Here is an 8,604-nt window from a genome sequence, read left to right as displayed (position 1 = left end):
TTGCCTGAGCCCTGGCCGAAGCCAGGGCACAGGATCCTCGGCGGAAGCTGAGAGAGCCAGGCACTTTCTGCCCCATGCCCTGGAAGCTGGGATTTGGGCCCCTGGAGATCCTGCTACTGAATCCGATGCTCAGGATTCGTCGAGAGACCATTGCAGCAGTGTCCAATGTCAGCCGCGGCAGCTTTCAGAGGATGCAGCGGCCTGGGTGCCCACAGAGTGTGCAAGCCAAGCCATCCCAGTGGTAGAAAAACTGCAAAGCTCTGGGAACAGTGAAGGGGTACAAGGGACCTACCCCTTCTTTAGTGAGCTAGGCACCTATTGCTGTGAAACCAAGGACTCCAGGACATGGCGGGTTAAAGGAACAAATACTTGCACCACAGCTTCCCTGGTTCGGGACCCCAGGCGCTGCTCAGCTGAGTCCCCCATCAGGCTGCATGGGGTGGAGGGGTTCATGGGGCTGCCGTCTCACAGGGGGTCAGGTCTTGGGGGACATCTCCTGCTAAGCTCACTCCCATGGTGGCCGGCAGGATTCACTGCCTCACAGGCTGTTAGACTGAGGGTGTCCGCTCCTCTTCAGCTTTTGGCCTGAGGCCTCAGGGTCACAGGGAGCTCTTCTCCATGGGGCAGGTCCCAGCAGTCAGCTTCCATCTGAGCCAGTGAGGGAGACAGAATGTCCAAGAGGGAAGCCACAGAAGTGACACCCCTTCATCTCTGCCATACGCAATTTGCTAGAAGCCCAACACTAGATCTGTCTCAAGGGAAAGGGCTTATGCAATGGTCTGAATTGTAGGAGGGAAGGTGGGATGCACGAAATTCTGTCTCAGCGCCTGCAAACCACAGATTCATTGATTGTTAACATTTTGCCACATTTGCCCCTCCTCCCCTAGATGTAGCCATAGCTACAGATTCGGATATACAGTTAACCTTTGAACAAGGTAGGGCTGAGGGACGCCAACCCACCCCTCCGCCGGAGTCAAAAATCCATGTATAACTTTTTTTTCTTAAGATTTTAAGTCATCTCACGCAACATGGGGCTCAAACTTATAACCCCGAGAGCAAGAGTTGCATGTCCCACTGACTGAGCAGGCCAGGTGCCCCTCCATGTATAACTTTGACTCTTCCAAAACTTAATTAATAGCTGACTGTTGATTGGGAAGCCTTGAAGATAATATAAACAGTTGATTAACACATATTTTGTATATGTGTTATATACGGTATTCTTATAATGAAGTAAGCGAAAGAAAAGAAAATTGAAAGGAAGAGAAAATACATTTACAGTACTGTACTGAAAAAATTATAAACAGATGCACTCAGTTCAAACCTGCTGTTCAAAGGTCAACTGTAGATATGGATACATCTCTGTATATACACATGTACGCATATACCCTCATATACATGTATACGCATACACACATATACACATACACACGTTTGATTAAACAATCAAAAATAAGTTACAGGTGTGAAGATATTTCACGTCTAATTACTTCAGCATGCATCTCCTGAGAATAAGGGCATTTTCCTACATAACCACAGCGTTGTTGCACTATTTAACAATAGGGCTGTAATATCATCTATTATAATATCATCTATTATACACTCACCTCTCCCCAACTTTCCCTGAAGTATTTTTATAGCTCTTTATTTTTTTTTCTGCCCCAGTATCCAGTCAAGGTCTCAATGTTGTTTTTGATTGTTTGATCTATTTGATCCCTTTTCATCTAAAACAGTTCTCCCCAATACCATCTCTTTCTGGTTTTTCATATTGTTGACATTTTTTGGAGAGTCTAGGCCAATTGCTTTATAGAAGGCCCCATATTGTGGAGATGATTATCTCCTGATGGAGGTGTTTAACTGCTCCCCATATCCACTTGTAAGCAGGAAGCTAGGTTAAACTATTTTGGAAAGAATACTTAGGAGCCACGTTGTCTGGTAGAGCCTCTATTAGTGATGTTCGGGAACTGCTCGATTTCTCCTTTAATAAACGCATAACTTCCCTCTTGTCATTCGTTCTCTGTGGGGGGATACTGGGAGTCTGTGTGAATATCTTGTTCCCCAACAACCTTCTTCCCAGCAGGTTAGCATCCGGGAGTAATCCTGGACTTGCTTAATGATTATATTTGAGGTGGCAAATGCTGATTGTCTGTCATTCCTTCTATATTTGTCACTCTGCAAAGACAAACTTTCTTTTTCTCCCTCTTTTTTTATGTTCTGTTTCTTTGCTTTAGAATTATGATGAATTCGTGCTTTTAAAAATTATTATATTATCAATTGGCATTATTCTTTTGATGTGCAAATTGTCCCAAATTCGGCCAGTGAGAAACTCTTTCAAGCTGACTCCTCTATCCTTTTTTTTTTTTTTTAAAGCTTTACTGGCATATAATTCACTTTCTATACAGTTCACTCATTTAGAAAATACTGTTCCATGGTTTTTAGTTTATGCACAGAGTTGTGCAACCACCAGCAAAGCCCATTTTAGAACATTTCATCACCTCCTGCAAAAAACCCATTACCCATTTAGTGGTCCCTTTCCATTCCCCCAACTCCCTCAGGCCTAGGCAACTATTCATCCACCCTCTGTTCTTACATATTTGCCTGTTCTGGACATGTCATATAAATGCAGTCACATAGTCTGTGGTCTTTCATGAATGGCTTCTTTCACTTAGCATTATGTTTTCAAGGTTCATCCATGTTGTGCTGGCTCACGTCAGTACCTCATTCCTTTCTAATGCCAGATAACATTCCTTTTTATGGATACACCACGTTTGGTTTATCTTTCCATTAGTTGATGGGCATTGGAGCTGTTTCCACTTTCTGGCTATTATAAACCATGCTGCCATGAACACTCATATACGGGTATGTGTGTGAACATGTGTTTTAATCTCTCTTAGGATATACCTAGGAGTAGAATTGTGGGCCATATGGTAAGCCTTTGTTTAACCTTTTGAGGAGCTGCCAGACTTTTCCAAAGTGGCTGCAGCATATTACCTTCCTAGTAGCAATGTATGAGGGCTCTGGTTTCTCCATATCCTAACCAACATTTGTTAGTACCTGTCATTTTGATTATAGCCATCCTAGTGGATGTGAAATGATAATCTCATTGGTTTTTTTTTTTAAGATTTTATTTATTTATTTGACAGGGAGAGAGCACAAACAGGGGGAGCAGCCGGCAAAGGGATGGGGAGAGGCACGCTCCCTGCTGAGCAAGGAGCCCCATGCGGGGCTCAATCCCAGGACCCTGGGATCCTGACCTGAGCCGAAGGCAGACGCTTAACAGACTGAGCCACCCAGGCGCCCCTCATTGTGGTTTTGATTTGTATTTCTCTCAGGCTAATGATATTGAGTCCATTTTTTTCCCTGGTACCTTTGGTTCCTTCCCAAAATTCATGTCTTATTTTATTTCCAAAAAATTTCCTTATGTAATAGCTTTGTTTTATTGGTATGTTTTTCTTCTTTGGGGACTCTGGTGATATATACATTGGCTCTTTATCTTCTGTGTCTCTCACTTTTTCTTGATATTTTTACTTCCTTTCCAAATTTACTTTTGGTTCTCTTGATCGTCTTTAAATTTTTTTCCAAAAAGAATTTTTTTCCTCAATGGGCTTTACATCTAACCGATTTTCCCTTAGACACCATATAATTTAGTTTTCATATCTCCAGACTATTTTTTCCTTGCCTGAATTCAGTTGATCCTCATTTTGTTGCTTTCTACTTTGAGCTTTTAAATATCTGACTTTTTATATTCTTTATAGCTGCTGTTGCTTGCCAAATGATATTTAATCCATGCTGAGAGAGCTGTGATGCAGCTTTCCACTGCTTTTTGGTTGTATTTTCATTAGCTCAAAAGGTTTATTATTTTGTTCTGCAGTTTTTATATGGATGTCGGTTGCCGTTTTCTGTTTATTCCAAAAAGTTTTGGATCCTCCTGCACCAGAAATAACAGGTGTTTCTACTGAGGGGAGATGACAGTGTAGCAGGCCTAATTAAGAGGTCAAGGTTACAGCAGGAGCTCAGAAGGAAGCAAAGAAGGATGATTTCTTAGGAAGGAAACCTCTGGGGGAAAACGGAAATGGGAGATGAATGTGAGCATTTAAAACATGGTACTGGTAGAAATATGACATGCTTTTTTTAAAAATTTTTATTTATTTATTTGACAGAGAGACACAGGGAGAGAGGGAACACAGGGGAGGGAGTGGGAGAAGGAGAAGCAGGCTTCCCGCAGAGCAGGGAGCCCGATGTAGGACTCAATCCGAGGACCCTGGGATCATGACCTGAGCTGAAGGCAGACGCTCAACCGATGGCAGACGCTCAACTGACTGAGCCACCCAGGTGCCCTGAAATATGACATGCTTAATGGAAAAAATAAGGGCAGATACAACGAAATTTTTGCAGGTAAAAAACAATCATTAGCTCCGGGCTGCCTAGGTGGCTCAGTGGGTTAAGCGTCTGCCTTCGGCTCAGGTCATGGTCCCAGGGTCCTGGGATTGAGCCCTGCATCGGGCTCCCTGCTCAGCCGGGAGTCAGCTTCTCCCTCTCCTTTACCCTCTACCCCTCCCCCACCCTGCTTATGCTAGCTTGCTTGTTCGTGCTCTCTTCTCAAATAAATGAATAAAATCTTTAAAAAAAAAATCATTAACCCCAGGAAAAACAAAAAGCTGTAAGTGAAAGGAAACATACCATTGTATAGAACTCATCAGTAAACAATATTTACCAGGTCATAATGATATAAAAACTGTCTACTGACTTAAGTTATGAAAATTGTGATATAGCAAATATAAGGTGGATGAGAGAAAATAAGAAAGGAGCCAAAATAGGGCTAAGTTCTCATCTAACACAATAAAAAGTCAGCAGATCAGGTCTCACATTCATAAATTAAAAAATAATGTACATTACTTAAAAATATGGAAATAACAGAAGAGAAAGTTAAAGATTTGAAAATGAAAGCCTCTAATAAAGGAGATTAAGGGGTTGAATGGGTAGTAGACTCCTTTGTCATGAGTCTTATAGTACTACATGATTTGAAAAAAAGGAATAAGTGTATGTATTTAATAACATAAAAAATGTAATTAAAAACGATAGTTGAAGTGCCAGGTGGCAGACAGCGCTCTGAGAATTTGTATATTGTCCTTCTGGGTGAAGTGCACACTCTGAGCCAAGGGCCACTCCCGTCTCCTCCACAGGAGGCAGATGTCGGAACCAGCTGGTGAAAGTAGGTGTGGCACCTCTCAAATTATACCTAATGATTGTCCTCCAAAATGTATGCTTCCCTTTCCTCACATCAGTTGGTTTGGATACTTATGTGCAGTACTCACAGCAGAGCCTCTAACAGTTCCAATTGACTGGAAACTGACATTGATATGATCCTCTCATGCTGCTGGAGGCTACCATGTTGGCTGGTGACTGGTCCTGACCAGCAATGGGATAGACTGGAGGGAATGGCAGGAGGAGTATGACTGGAGCCCAGGAGGTCTCCTAGGGCACCTCATCACTACCATGCCAGAGACACAAGTTAACGGAAAGGTACTACACCACATGTAAGCAGTCCCACCAAAGCAGACGCCTCGAGCATGAAGATTTGGTTCACCCCAGTGGGTAAAGAATTCTGGCCAGCTTGAAAATAAGGGGAACCTGGAATGGGTAGTGGAGAAGGGAAATCATAAATGCCAATAAAGCTTCATGACCAGTTGCAAAAATGAGGATTGTAGCCTCTCCTGGTGTTTCTTTTCTTGCTGTGTCATGTATAAGTGTAGATCTTTAGCTATGGTCCTTTCCTATCATCTCCCTTCATTTTGTATTTAAAGAATATGGGTGATGGTTACTTTTTTTTAATATTTTATTTATTTGTTTGACAGAGAGAGAGAGAGAGCACAAGCAGGGGGAGAAGCAGAGGGAGAGGGAGAAGCAGGCTCCCCGCTGGGCTGGGAGCCCAATGTGGGGCTCGATCCCAGGACCCCGGGATCATGACCTGAGCTAAAGGCAGTCGCTTAACTGACTGAGTCACCCAGGTGCCCCCGGTGATGGTTACTTCTAATTGTAGTCTACATACTACAACACTGAGATGGGATGATGATGAAAATTGGGGGAAGAATGGACCAGATGTGGACCTGAGGGCAGAGAGCCTAGCCATGCTACTCCAACACTGTTGTTAGGGTACTTGTGCGAACTTTGCCACCATGAATCGTTTTTCAATTCTTGTGATATTATTCGCTCAAGATTCAGTTTTGGGCGGGACCACTGACTTGTTCTACTCCAGGTCATGTGCCCATGTTCCAGCTACCAGTAGGCAAGGAGGGTTCTGGTTTCTAGTGCAGCTTCTACTAGACCCATTGGCTTCTAGTGTGGGAGGAAAGGCCCAGACCCCTTCCAAGACTGAGAGTAGGGGAGGCTCCTGCAAATTAGGAGGATATTCAGATGCTGGGTAGCCAACAGGATCTCCATGATAGTGTATGCTTTAGTCTGTCCAACGCAACCATCTCTCCTATGACAACAAAAAATGCACTCATCCCCGCCTCAAAAGAGGACAGCTCCATCTCATGAATTATTTTATCTGCCCCCAAGCCCACGTCTTTAGGTGATGGTCCATTTTTCCCCTAACTTTCAGGGGATTTCAGGCAGTTCCTCAAAGGAAAGATTACTTGTCAGGCAGAAACAAAAGATGCTCAACAGAAAATTACAGAATGTCACAGCTGAAAAGAACCTTGGGAGTCATCCATCCTATCCCCGTATTGATGAGGAAACCACACGGAGCAGAAAGTGATAAAGGCCATGGAAAAGGTACACACCAAGCACTGCAGAGTTCCAAGGAGGGGTAGTGCAGGTCTGGTTGAGATTATCTCAAGGGTGGGCTTGCTGAAGGTGCGGGGGATTTAACCTGGGACCTGACACGCAGTGGTGGACTATACTGGTCTTTTGCTAAACTCAGAATTACTTTTCTGCTCATAGTCTGTTTATCTCAAATTCTACCACCCATAACTTCCTTGGCTTTTTGAGACCTTATTTATTTGGCCTTGGTTTTTTTTTTTTTTCCTTTCAAGTTCCCTTCATTTTGATTTGGTGTCCTGATTCCCCATTTGACCTGGTTGCCTATTTGGACTTGGCCCGGTTCTCTTGTCCAGCTGGGTGTCTTACCTGGAAAAGACCCAAGTCTCAGCCCCTGGGGTTAGGTGACTCTCCCAGAGGTCTTTGGGGTATTCAGAGAAGACCAAGGGTAACATATGCAAATGCCTTCTGATATCAGGCAGGTAATAAATGTGTGAAGAGGCTGGCTGTTAATTAATACACAAGTGGTGCTCATGGGACTTAATTTTTATTAAAAGACAAAAGCAAATAAAATCAATGTACTGCCCAAACAAAGCCATCTGTGAGCTAGTTTCTGCTTTTGCTGTCAAAAGTTTGTGATTCCTCGGGCGCCTGGGTGGCTCAGTTGGTTAAGCGACTGCCTTCGGCTCAGGTCATGATCCTGGAGTCCTGGGATCGAGTCCCACATCGGGCTCCCTGCTCTGCGGGGAGTCTGCTTCTCCCTCTGACCCTCCCCCCTCTCATGTACTCTCTCTCTCTCTCTTTCTCGTTCTCTCAAATAAATAAATAAATAAATAAATAAATAAATCTTAAAAAAAAAAGTTTGTGATTCCTGGTTTAGACAAAACCTGTACCTACCAGGACAGGTTCAGGAAAACCCAAGTCTTTATGTCCTAAACTGGTGCGGCCCAGGAGCTCCAGGAGAAGGAATTTGTGCGCTATCCACAGCTGGGGTTCAGACCTGTTTTTATAAACTAGTGAGGCTTCGATGTAACCCAGATTGCCGAAAGTGCTGCTGAGCAAAAGGATCAGAAAGGAGGAACGGGTCTAACACAGGTTACAGTATGACCCCCTTCCCCACCCCAATCTGGTGGTAGTTCCACTATGCCTCAGGATTCCGCTGGGCAGTAAACGCTCAAGAGCTGGGTCATTAGACTCCCAGGTCCCACTGCTGGCGGGGGTGATGGTGGAAAGGGACAAGCATCACAGCCTTCCACAGGCTGGCTCCCTCTTCCCCTTGGACTCCATCACGGATTTCCCATCAGACCTGGCTGCTCATAGAGCCTCTAAGCGGCTCCCGGCTCACTTACCCACACCCCACCCACCCTTTACCGGACTGCTTAAATCCCACCGCACCCGTGAAGTTTCCCCAACCACTCGGCCTGGAGACCTTCCCCTCCTGCGCTTGTGCCGGGTGGCACCAGTTCGCGCCTCGGTCACACGCCTGCGTGTTTAGATGCGAATGCGGATGCGAACATGCACAAAGACCGTAGGACCGCCTCCCCCGTGGCGGCGCTCCTCGAACGCGATCGCGTGCCCTGCGCAAAATAAATGAATGAATGCATGACTCAGGGTGCGATCTACACGCTAGGAGAGAGCGCCCTTCCGCACAGCTCCGGGACAACGGGTCCTCGCAGAACCCCGCTCGCCCGAAACAGACAAACCTGAGCCGCGAGCGCGGACCTCGAGGCAAGGACGGCCGAAGAAGATTCGGCCTCCCATAGGCCAGAACGGCACGAGGGGTGGGCTCTTTTGGGGGAACCGGTCGCGTATTGGTCGAGCCTCCAGTCTTAGGGCTGGGAATGA

Source organism: Callorhinus ursinus, unplaced genomic scaffold, assembly GCF_003265705.2.
Source record: "Callorhinus ursinus isolate GAN/ISIS: 27379988/994484 unplaced genomic scaffold, GSC_fseal_2.0 scaffold10, whole genome shotgun sequence".
Taxonomy (NCBI): domain Eukaryota; kingdom Metazoa; phylum Chordata; class Mammalia; order Carnivora; family Otariidae; genus Callorhinus; species Callorhinus ursinus.
This window is presented reverse-complemented; position numbering follows the sequence as displayed.